Source organism: Carlito syrichta, unplaced genomic scaffold (genome assembly GCF_000164805.1).
Source record: "Carlito syrichta isolate Samal-C Ts95f unplaced genomic scaffold, Tarsius_syrichta-2.0.1 Scaffold316266, whole genome shotgun sequence".
Taxonomy (NCBI): domain Eukaryota; kingdom Metazoa; phylum Chordata; class Mammalia; order Primates; family Tarsiidae; genus Carlito; species Carlito syrichta.
In genome coordinates this window covers 184,012-196,652 of record NW_007260362.1, presented here as the reverse complement: position 1 = coordinate 196,652, position 12,641 = coordinate 184,012, and positions in this window count along the sequence as shown.

The window sequence follows — 12,641 nt, the reverse complement described above, 5'->3', positions numbered from 1 at the left end:
CTATGTAGACTCATGATTGGGTCTTATCTATAGGGTCCTCTGAGAGGGGGGAATGAGAGACCCAAGAGATTAAAAAAAAAAAAAAAAACACTCTAAGAGAACTATTACTATATGAATTCCTACCCCACGTTCACTGTATTTGTTTGCAGTGTTTGTACTTAGAATTTTGTTAAGTTTAATTTTTGTTTGTCTCATAAAATAACCGATTGCTTCCGCAACTGCTGCTAGCAGTATGTGAATGTCAAGTAATAAACCCCTCCCGGACATTCCTTTGCTTAGCCTGCCTGCTTGCTAAACCTAGCTTATCTGACATTCCACTCTGCTCATTTAGCAGCTCCCCCATCAATCACAGGTAGCTGAGCGGACCAGACCAATCCCAAGTGCCCCCGTACCCATTAGGAGAAATTAACCTATCATGTAAAAACAAGTTTAAAGTTCTTTCCCCTCCCTCTGTAATGATGTATAAAAACTGCTTGCCATGCTGGATCGGGGCTCTTGTCCCTGAAGCTGCTGCTTCGGGCGTGAGCCCAGACTCGAGCCTGAATAAAGACCCTTGTGTGTTTGCATCGGAGCTGACTCTTTGTTGGTCTCGGATTCTGAAATTTGGGTTTAACACCCACGAGTTCGAGACCCGCCTGGGCAGCGAGACCTCATCTCTACAATAAATCAAAAAATCAGCCAGGCATGGTAGCGTGCACCTGTAATTCCAGCTACTCGTAAGGCTGAGGTGGAAGGATCGCCGGAGCCCAGCAGGTTGAGGCTGCGGTGGCCGGGAGCGGCCACTGCACTCCGGTCTGGGAGACAGAGTGAGACTCCAACAACTGTTGCTTCAGCCAAGAGGCTTCAGAGAAATATGGGAAGGGGTTCGAGGTTCTCAGACACATCCATGTACATTTCTTCAATGTAGAGCCCTTCAAGCTAGATTAGTGGAGGCTGCACATCCATGTCTTCTTTGCAACCCCATCAGTTTTTTATTAATTCTTGGGACCAGATTTTAGCCCAGGCTGTCCTGCTATGGTCCGTGTAACACTCAGCTGCTCTCCCTTGATACTGATAAATCACAGGGGCAGGGAGCTGATAGAAAGAAGTATATTTCTGAGTTTGAATCCAGGGAGCAGAGCCAGACTTGAGGTCTTTCTAAAATGGTTCCGCTCACTCTCCAGGCTTCTACAGTTCACTTTTATAAGTCCAGTGTTGTTAGTATCTATACATTAGCTACGTGACCAGCAGAGCATTGTATAGAATTTGAGTTTCAGCCACATTTATGGACAGTGGCATTTATCGACAGTGACATTTTTTGGTCCAGACTTCCTGGTGCCAGTTATCAGAGGTATCTCACAGCTTTGATCAGTAGGGCCCAGCAGAAGCTTTAATCAATCTTGCCATAGAGTAAAGGGAGTTCACAAGGCCTAAGACATCATGCATTATGCAAAAGTTATACAAATCACAAAACGTATGATTACATTGATACAAATTACGAGGCTTACAATTACATTGATACTACATTATTCGAACTTATGACCACTCAGAAAAAGGGAGTAAATGGGGATTTGCATCTTTCAGTTGATTGGGCACAGACTACGGGGAAATCAAAGATCCCCTGAAGCTACTTACTGGGAATGAGGAGATGAGGGAACTCTCAGGAATGTGCAGAAGCACTTGAACCCTTGCCATGCCCTTCTCTAGGGGCTGTGGCAATATGGACAGACATTAGCGGGTCTCCGTATCAGTCCTACAGTTGCAGGAGACAAGGCTCTCTTTATATGCTTCCCATGAAGCTGTCTGGCTTTTACATCTTCCCTTATGTTAAGAGTTGGCTGATCTCTGTCTGTTCTTTTCCTTCAAACATGCCAAGGCAGAAGTCAAACCAACTCTATTGCCTTGATAATTACCATTGCCCCGTACCATTCAAGCACTGAGCTTCTGAACAATTCAACCCTTGCCTTTCAATTACACTTCAATCCATCCACCATACTGAGAGAATTAGCAATGGTGATGCAACAGCATGAGAGGTGTTAACACGACCTCACTGACCACCAGCCATCTCATCAGTGAATAAGAAAGAGAGTTCAAGAAGCCCATTCTAAGGATCTGTTTTCGAGAGCTAGTCCTGGTACCTGCTGCCTTAGATTGAACTTTTCCTAAAGCAGAACTTGACATGAGGACTTGCAGCTTCTCTGTGAGAGGATTCCAGGAAACAGGAGTGAGGGAAAGGGAAAGGTGAATCAAGGAAGAAAGAAAAGTTCATGTTAGAGTTTATCAGTGACATTGTGGCAGGATGCGGCAAATGCTCAAATATATTTCTTGTATAATTGAGTAAATAAACACAGAAACATGTAGCTGGTTCAGGATCAGCAGTTGGCCTCACCTGGGCTGCCACTAGCCCAAAGGCAAGAAGAAGGGGTTGATAGCAATTAAAAGATATTTCCTTTTGAAAGGCAAGTTGCAACTTTAAAGACCCACCCTGGCACCAGGCAGGTTTTGTTTAAGAAAGGCCAAATGGCCCAGAGACTGGCTATTTCATGGAAATGGAAAAGAATCTTATCTAAAACCCCCTTCTGAAGTTGATGGTTTACAAGCCTGCTGTTCCTGGAAACCATTTATTCTTTGAAAAAGTCTGATTTTGCTGAATACAACCTTGTAAGATTCCAAAGGAAATATGTAATCACTCAACACGACCCCTTCCCTTACCTAAACAAGGGTATAAAACCCCAGGTCACCTGTTCTGGGGCGCTCAGTCTGGACGCATTAGTTCCATTGAGCCCGCTGTGCTAGCCAGCGTAATAAAGTGCCACTTCCTATAATAGTCTCGGTGTCACGGTCTCTCTATTTTTCCTCCTACAACATTGCTCCTATCTGGATACCTCCAGCATCTCCTGAAAGAGGTACAAAATGTCTCCTGGGGTAGAGGGTGGGGAAAAAAATGTCTCCTAGAATTGTCCACTAAGGGATGGAAGGCTGAAACATTTGTTCAATAGCTCCCATTCCCCATTGGCTGAGGACTGCCCCTAGGGTCATTAACTTCCCACACTTCTAGGTTGCACTTGGCAATACTGAATTAAAAATCTACAGAAATAAGGCCAGGCGAGGTGGCTCACGCCTATAATCCCAGCACTTTGGGAGGCAGAGGTGAGAGAATTGCCTGAGTCCAGGGGTTTGAGATCAGTCTGGGCAACTTGGCAAGACCTTGTCTCTATAATAAATCAAAAAATTAGCTGGATGTAGTGGCACATGCCTGCAGTTCTGGTTACTTGAAAGACTGAAGCAGAAGGGTCACTTGAGCCCAGCAGGTCGAGGCTGTGGTGGCCCTGAGTGACAGAGTGAGACTCCAACTCAAAAAAAAATTACAGAAATAGTAAAATCTCATGAATTTCCAGCTCTTTGGACACGAGTTTCTTCATTAACTCCAAAGATCCTCATAATCATAGACTTATTCATGAAGGTTTTAATTTTTGTTGTTTTTTACTCATGGCAACACTCCCTGTTGACTACACAGATCCCGTGAAATAGACCACTTTAAAGCTTCTTTTTATTTATTTTCATAAGACTAGAAAGTCCTAGACGTACAGGCAGAACTTTTAAGTGAATTTTTGGCAATATTAAATATAGATACCAATTTTACTAAGATTTCTGTAGGTAGTTTATATTTTAGCCTTATTGTCTAAAATGTTAATTACTTTGGCACTGAACTTGAGATTTCAGAAGGTTGTCACTATATGAATTTCATAGTTATTAAATGCTGCAGCAAAAATTCCACATGAGCATGCAATAGTCATTATAAACACCCCCTCCAACACACAATTATATTTAATAATACATTTGGAAGGATTTGACTGCTAGAAAACAATCATGAAAAATATTTAGGACTAATGAGAAATATAAATATTATTTCTGGAAGAAAGAGATGAAACATGCTCATGGATTGGAAGAATCAACAGTGTTAAGATATACAACTTACACAAAGCAATCTACAGATTCAATGCAATACCCATCAAATTACCATCATCATTCTTCTCAGACCTGGAAACAACAATACAGAAATTCATATGGAAACCAAAACAACCACAAATAGCCAAGACAATCCTCAACAAAAGAAACAAAGCATGAGGTAGCACACTTCCAGACTTTAAACATTATTTTAAGGCTACAATAATCAAAACTGCCTGGTGTTGGCACAAGAACAGGCATATAGACCAATGGAACAGGATAGAGATTCTGGAATCAAAACCTCACTTTCTCAACCAACTCATCTTCGACAATACCTCCACCAATGACCACTGAGGAGAGAACCTTTTCAGTAAATGGTGCTGGGAAGACTGGCTGACCACATGCAGAAGATTGAAACAGGACCCCTACCTATCACCATACATAAAAATCAACTCTACAGGGATCATAGACCTAAATGTAAAACCTCAAACTGTAAGAATCTTAGAAAACGCAAGAGACATTCTTACAGAAATTGGAATAGGCAATCAATTCCTGATAGAAACCCCAAAAGCCATAAGAGATAAAATAGACAAGTGGAACTTCATCAAATTGAAAATCTTCTGCAAAGCAAGGGGGTAGAGAGACAACCCACAGAATGGGAAAAAATATTTGCCAACTGTATATCTGACAAAGGCCTATCATCCAGAATCTACAAGGAACTCAATCGTGCTGAAAGGAAAATAATGTTATGGTCCGAGTAACGCTCGGCTGCTCCCCTAGATCCCAATAAATCAAAGGGGCAGGGAACTGGTAGAAAGAAGTTTATTCTGAGTTCGAATCCAGGGAGCAGAGCCAGACTCAAGGTCTTTCAAAATGGTCCTGCTTCCTCTCCAGGCCTTTACAGTTCACTTTTATAAGTACAGAATCATTGGTACCTTTACATTAGTCACATTCATAGATAATGACATTTTTCAGTCCAGACTTCCTGGAACCAGGTATCAGAGGCATCTCATGGCTTTCATCAGTAGGGCCCAGCAGAAGCATTTATCAAGCTTGCCACAAAGTAAAGGGAGTTTACAAGGCTTAAGACATCATGGATTAGGCAAAAGTTATACAAATGACAAAACTTATGATTACAAAAATTATACAAATCACAAAACATATGACCTCTCAGAGAAGGGAGCAAATGGAGATTCAATCTTCCAGTAGATTGGGCAGTGTCTACAGGGAAGTCAAGGATCCCCTGAACCTACCCACTGGGAATACATAGGTAATAAGGGGAAGAACACGCTCCATTAGCTCTAAGGAATATTGTTCAGGAATGTACAGAAGCACTAGAATACTCATCACACCCTTCTCTAGGGGCTGTGATAATATGGACAGACATTAGTGGATCTGTGTGTCAAAAATAGTCCCATTAAAAAGTTGGCAAGCCGGGCTCGGTGGCTCAGCCTGTAATCCCGTGCCTTGGGAAGCTGAGGTGAGTGAACTGCCTGAGCCCGCGGGTTCGAGACCCACCCGGGCAAGTTGGCGAGACCTCATCTCCACAATAAATCAAAAAAATCAGCCAGGTGTGGTAGCGCATGCCTATAATTCCGGTTACTCGGAAGGCTAAGGTGGAAGGGTCGCTGGAGTCCAGCAGGTCAAGGCTGCAGTGGCCAGGAGCGGCCACTGCACTCCAGTCTGGGCAACAGAGTGAGACTCCAACTCAAAAAAAAAAAAAAAGTTGACAAAAGACACGAATAGACACTTCTCAAAAGAAGACATACGAACAGACACATGAAAAAATGCTCAACCTCACTAATCATCTGTTGGGAGCTGGCCGTGGAGGCCTGCCTGAGCGTTAGGGATCCAGGCAGGCTGCGGACCCTGAGACCGCTAGGACGAGTTCAGGAGCTGAAGGCTCATTGCCTCTTCCCTTCTTTGTTGTTTTGGCACGTTCCACTAGCAGGGACCTTGATGATCTAAGCATGAAGTTCTGAGAGTACGACAGGCATGGCTTACTTTAGGAGTCCATTGTTCCCATGTCTCACAGACTGCGGTTTCAGCTTTAAACTTAACATAATTCAAACTCAGGTCACATTTGGGAGCCTTTAATATAGTACAAGTTTCTTTAAAGATTTAATAGTATATTTGTAGAATTAGTATATACATAAAAAGTGCTGTTTCAACCTTAATAATACAGATAAATATCTACAGCTACTAGAAACGGCCCAGTACAAGCTTTGGGCTGGGCCACATTCCTAAAGGCCCAGCACGAGCTTTGGGCTGGGCCACATTCCTTAGGGATTGATTTGGACTATAATTAAGAGTTTCTATGGTGTAGGTAGAATTAGCGTAAAATAGAGAGGAATTGGGATTTAGGTTGGTTATTAGGCATTGCGTATGCATAGGTTTTAAAAGTTATTGATTATTAGAATATTATGATATTAGAATTGCTGTACTGCTTTTGCGAAATATTAACCAAGCATGAGGAACAGTGAAATAGTTTTGGGATCCTCATTCCTCATGCTTGGGGAAACACCTGGTGGGTGGGGGACGCCCCCCCCCATCCACCTGGTTCTATGTTCATGTAAATGTCTTGTGATTTAATTGGGATTACCCTTCCTCTTATTCCAGGAAACACCTGGTGGGTGAGGGATGCCCCTCATTCACCTGGCTTTGTGTCCATGTAAAGGTTTTGTGATTTAATTGAGATTGTTCTTCCTCATGCCCGAGGAAACACCTGGTGGGGGGCGCCCCTTCTATACCTGGCTTGTGTTCACGTGGAAGACTTGTAAGACTGCCTGTGTAAAATTTGGGATAAATATAAGCTGTAAACCCCCAATAAACGGTTTCTGGTCAATCCGTTGAACAGATATCCACTTTCTTTCTTTCTCTTTATACTTTCCCTCCTTCTTTCTTTCTTTTAATATCTACCCTTATAGAAATGCCGACACCATCACACCTTCCAAGGGACCCCCTAAATCTCTTTTTGGGGGCTGGCCCCCCAAAATCATCAGACAAATGCAAACCAAAACCACATTGAGATACCACCTGATGCCAGTAAGAATGGCCATCATTAATAAAACAAAAAAAAACAACAGACACTGGCAAGGACACAGAGAAAAGGGAATGCTTCTAGACGGTTGGTGGGAATGCAAACTAATTTAACTTCTATGGAAAACAGTGCAGAAATTTCTAAAAGAACTAGAAATTGATCTTCAATATGCTCGGCAATCCCCCTTCTGGGAATATGCCTGGAAGAACTCAAATCATTCTACAGAAAACATATTTGCGCATGCATGTTTCTTATTGCAGCACTATTCACAATAGCAAAAGCATGAACCCAACCATGCTGCCCATCGAAAGTGGACTGGATTTTTTTTTTAAATGTGGTGCATATACATGATGGAATATTATGCAGCCATAAAGAAGAACAAAATTATAGACTTTGCAACAACTTGGATGGATTTAGAGTCTATCATACTCAGTGATCTATCACAGAAACAAAAGACTGAGTATCACATGTTCTCACTCATAAGTTGAACCCTGAACATCTAGCATAATACCACAAGAAAGGATTGGCAGTAGAAGGATACTGCTGGAGTGGGGAGCCACATAACGTCAATAAGAGTTCCTGAATCCTAATCCAGACAAAGTGAGATCCAATGGGAGGTCCAAACTTCACCTGTACGTAAATCACTTATGTATCCAATCCTGACATGTACCTCACATCTTTAAAATAAATAAAAATAAAATAAAAAGTAAAAAGAAAGATGAAGCATTTGTATGCAGACATGATCATGAAATTCTCATGGTCAAAAACCGATGTCACTATATGCATGTCTCGTGGTAGTTATAAAAGGTAATGTATTAGTCTGTTTTGCATTGCTATAAAGAAATACCTGAGGCTAGGAAATTCATAATTTTTTTTTTTTTTTTGAGTTGGAGTCTCACTCTGTCACCCAGGCTGGAGTGCAGTGGCCGCTCCCGGCCACCGCAGCCTTGACCTGCTGGGCTCCGGCGATCCTTCTGCCTCAGCCTTCCAAGTAGCCAGAATTACAGGCATGCGTTACCATGCTCGGCTGATTTTTTGGTTTATTGTAGAGATGAGGTCTCGCTGCCCAGGCGGGTCTCGAACCCACGGGCTCAGGCAATCCACTCACCTCAGCCTCCCAAAGGCATGAGATTACAGGCTGAGCCACCGAGCCCGGCTGGAAATTCATAATTAAAGGAAGTTTATTTTGGCTCTTGATTCTGCAGGCTGAACAAGAAGAATAGTGCTGACATCTGCTACTGATGAGGCCACAGGAAGCTTATACTCATAGCAGGAGGCAAGGGGGGAGCAGGCACGTCACATGACAAGAGTAGAAACGAAAGAGAGAGAACGTGGTGCCATTCTTTTTTAAACAGCCAGTTCTTGGCCAGGCGTGGTGGCTCAGGCCTGTAATCCCAGCAGTTTGGGAAGCCGAGGTGAGAGGATTGCCTGAGCCCATGGGTTCGAGACCAGCCTGGGCAACTTGACAAGACCTTGCATCTACACTAAATCAAAAAACTAGCCGGGCATGATGGTGTGTGCCTGTAGTTCCAGCTACGTGGAAGACTGAGGTGGAAGGATCGCCTGAGCCCAACAAGCAAGGTTGCAGTGACCATGAGAAGCATGCCACTGCACTCCAGCCTGGGTGACAGAGTGAGACTCCAATTCAAAAAAAAAAACCAACCAGTTCTTGGATGAGCTAATAGAGTAAGAACTTGCTCATTACTGCAAGAACAGCACCAGACTATCCATGAGGAATCAGCCCCCATGACCCAATCCCCTCCCACTAGGCCCCACCTTCGACATTAGGGATGATTTTTCAGCAAGGGATTTGGAGGGGATAACAATCCAAACTATATCAGGTAATAAATATTAAGTGGGTCAGATCATTGGGAACACATGACAAAATAAGAATAGCTGACTAACAGGTCTGATGCTATAGATTTCTCTGAAGTACTTTCATACACCTTCCCAATTCTCTAGCAATTACTACTTTATTCATCTCTTCCTTGTAGGAGAAATTCTAGCTTTAGGCTTGTCAAATCACATCTTTGACCTTGACCTCTGGAAGGGTCTTGCTCCTAAAAATCCTACTTTTTTCAATTCAAGCATCTCAGTAGATTAATAAAAAGAACACCTCAGCCGGGCTCAGTGGCTGTAATCCTGCACCAGGAGCGGCCACTACACTCTAGTCTGGGTGACCGAGTGAGACTCCAACTCAAAAAAAAAAGAATAAATGCACAATTTTATTATAAATAAATGTTGGGTTCTTTTGGGTCCTCCCTTGTATTATGGGTTTGAAAATGTAGGCTCTAATATTCGTGCTACTTACTGGTTGTATCATCTTTGGTAATCATTAACCTTTCCACGCCTGGTTTTCTTATCTATAAAATTTGAATAATTACAATACCTTCCTGCTCAGTACATTGACTTTCTATTCATCAGGTATTTCAAGTTTATTCCTGTCTCAGGAACTTTGCCCTTTGCCTTTAATGCTCTCGTAAAGACTTTTCTTTTTTCTTTTTTTTGAGTTGGAGTCTCACTCTGTCGCCCAGACTGGAGTGCAGTGGCCGCTCCTGGCCACCACAGTCTCGACCTGCTGGGCTCCGGCGATCCTTCCGCCTCAGCCTTCCGAGTAGCTGGAATTACAGGTGCATGCTACCACACCCGGATCATTTTTGATTTATTGTAGAGATGAGGTCTCGCCAAGTTGCCCAGGCGGGTCTCGAACCCGCGGGCTCAGGCAATCCACTCACCTCAGCCTCCCAAAGGCGCGGGATTACAGGCTGAGCCACAGAGTCCGGCTTAAAGACTTTTCAATTTACTTATTAGTTAGCTGGTTGATTGACTAGTTGGTAAAATATTTACTTATTTATTTATTTATTTTATTTGAGTTGAAGTCTCACTCTGTTGTCCAGGTTGGAATGTAGTGGCATGCTCACAGCCACCGCAGCCTCGACCTGCTGGGCTCAGGCAATCCCTCCACCTCAGCCTTTCACGTAGCCAGAACTACAGCCACGCACTACCATGTCCAGCTAATTTTTTATTTTATTGTAGAGACGAAGTTTCACCAAGTTGCCCGGACAGGTCTCAAACCCGCAAGCTCAGACAATCCACTCGCCTTGGCCTCCCAAAGTGCTGGGATCACAGGCTGAGCCACTGAACCTGGCCAGTAAAATATTTCAAACAGTGCCTGGCACACAGTAAGTGCTCTGCAAAATTGAGCTATAGCAATAATCACTATTATCCCCTAACTCCCAAGGCCAGTGCAGCTTCTGCTGCAGATACTGGTTCACTAAGAAATATATCTCTTCAGGACACACACACACACCCCACAACTCCTTTATCATGTACTTACAATATTTACAAATAAAATACAAATAAAATGCCAAGGGGATTGGCTGTGGGAAGGGTCTGTCCCACCCCTGCAGGAAGGTGGATTCACTTTGTTTTGTTTTTCCTTTAATCACTACCATCATATATAACTGCAAGTATATGGCAATAATAAAAACTTGACTTTTTTTTAGTTAGAGTCTCACTCTGTCACCCAGGCTGGAGTGCAGTGGCATGCTGGAGGGCAGTGGTATGCTCACAGCCACCACAGCCTCAACCTGCTGGACTCAGGCGATCCTTCCACCTCAGCCTTCCAAGTAGCTGGAACCACAGATACACACCAGCAGGCCTAATTTTTTTTTTTATTGTAGATACGAGGTTTCACCAAATTGCCCAGGTTGGTCTTGAACTCTGGTACTCAGGCAATCCTCTAGCCTCCGCCTCCCAAAGTACTGGGATTATAGGCATGAGCCATATGCCCAGCTAAAAACTTGACTTTTAGTCAGCTTTATTATTGTTGTTAAATTCTCTACAGAAAAGGCAGCTCCTTATTTTTATCTGCACCCAGGGTGGATTCACCTTCCCTTTAATTTTCCTAGACCATTGAATTGGAAACAAAACATTTTCTGGCATGTTTTGTATCACTCTTGGGCCTCCCGATTCTTGGCATGTTCATAAACCCTGGAAATTGGATCCTGCGAGACCAGCTTGGTTCTTACAACATTACTCCAAAAAGGTTGTAATACAAGGAGATGTCTGCCAAGTAGAATCCTTTTTTTGTTTTGTTTTGTTTTGTTTTGAGTTGGAGTCTTACTCAGTCGCCCAGACTGTAGGCACATGTCGACCTGCTGGGCTCTGGCGATCCTTCTACCTCAGCCTTCCAAGTAGCTGGAACTACAGGCATACGTTACCACACTTGGCTAATTTTTGATTTATTGTAGAGACAAGGTCTTGCCAGGTTGCCCGGGTGGGTCTCAAACCCACAGGCTCAGGCAATCCACTTGCCTCGGCCTCCCAAAGTGCTGAGATTACAGGGTGAGCCACCGAGTCCGGCATGTAGAACCTTTGAAAAGATCTTTCCTAGACTGTGTCACACATTTTTTGGGAAATGGTGTTGATGTTACTTCATGATGACACTTGCTTTTGTCCCAAAGCCACCTACAAATCCGATTCATCTACAGGTACTAGGAATAATGGCACAGATAAAAAGGCTCAAAGGAGTAACTGGATCTGCTTCCATAGTCTCCTTCCTAGATACGGCCATTGGCTCACGTGTTCTGAATTTGGTTCTCACTTTACAGAAGTGGTGCCTGGAAAGCTTAATCCAGGGTCAATTCCACTCAGTGGTGTCCACTTCCTGGTTCCTGTCAATCTTCCTAGCCTCAGGGCCATTGCACTGTCTTCCTTTCACTTGGGACAGATGCTTCCCAAATCTTCCTATGACTGCTTCTTATCATCACACAGGGCTTGCCTCAAATATTATCTCTTCAGACAGGTCCTCCTACTGGAAAGTAAATTTCACAAGAAAAGGGACCTTCCCTGTAAATCCTCTTGCTCCTACAATAATGCTTGATTCATAGTAGGTGCTCAATAAATATTAATTTATTTGTTGAATGGTATGTGAGTTCTGGTTTCTTGCTGGTCTGTTTAGATTTGCAATTCTGTGTTGTCAAGATCTCTGATATCCATGAACTGTATCAATGACCTGTGTAGCTTCAAGCTAAGAGCGGTGACACGGCCAGGAGTGGTGGCTCATGCCTGTAATCCCAACAGTTTGGGAGCCTGAGGCGAGAGTATGGCCTAAGCCTAGGAGTTCAAGACCAGCCTGGGACACTTGGTGAGATCTCCTCTCTACAATAAATTAAAAATTAGCCAGGCGTGGTGGTTTGTGCCTGTGGTTCCAGCTACTTGGAAGGCTGAAGTAGAAAGATGGCATAAGCCCAGTAGGTGGAGGCTGCGGTGCCCATGAGAATGTCACTGCACTCCAGCGTGGGCAACAGGGTGAGACACTGACTAAAAAAAAAAAAAGAAAACAAAGCATTGAATATGGAGTCAACCAGACCTGCATTTTAACATTGGCTTCAACATTTCTAACTATATGACTTTAGGCAAAGTACTTAAGCCCTCGGTGCCTCTATTTCTTCATTTTTTTTTTTTTTTTTTGAGTTGGAGTCTCACTCTGTCGCCCAGACTGGAGTGCAGTGGCTGCTCCCGGCCACCACAACTTCGACCTGCTGGGCTCCAGCAATCCTTTCTCCTCAGCCTTCCAAGTAGCTGGAACTACAGGCGCGTGCTACCACGCGCAGCTAATTTTTGATTTATTGTAGAGATGAGGTCTCACCAAGTTGCCCAGGTGGGTCTC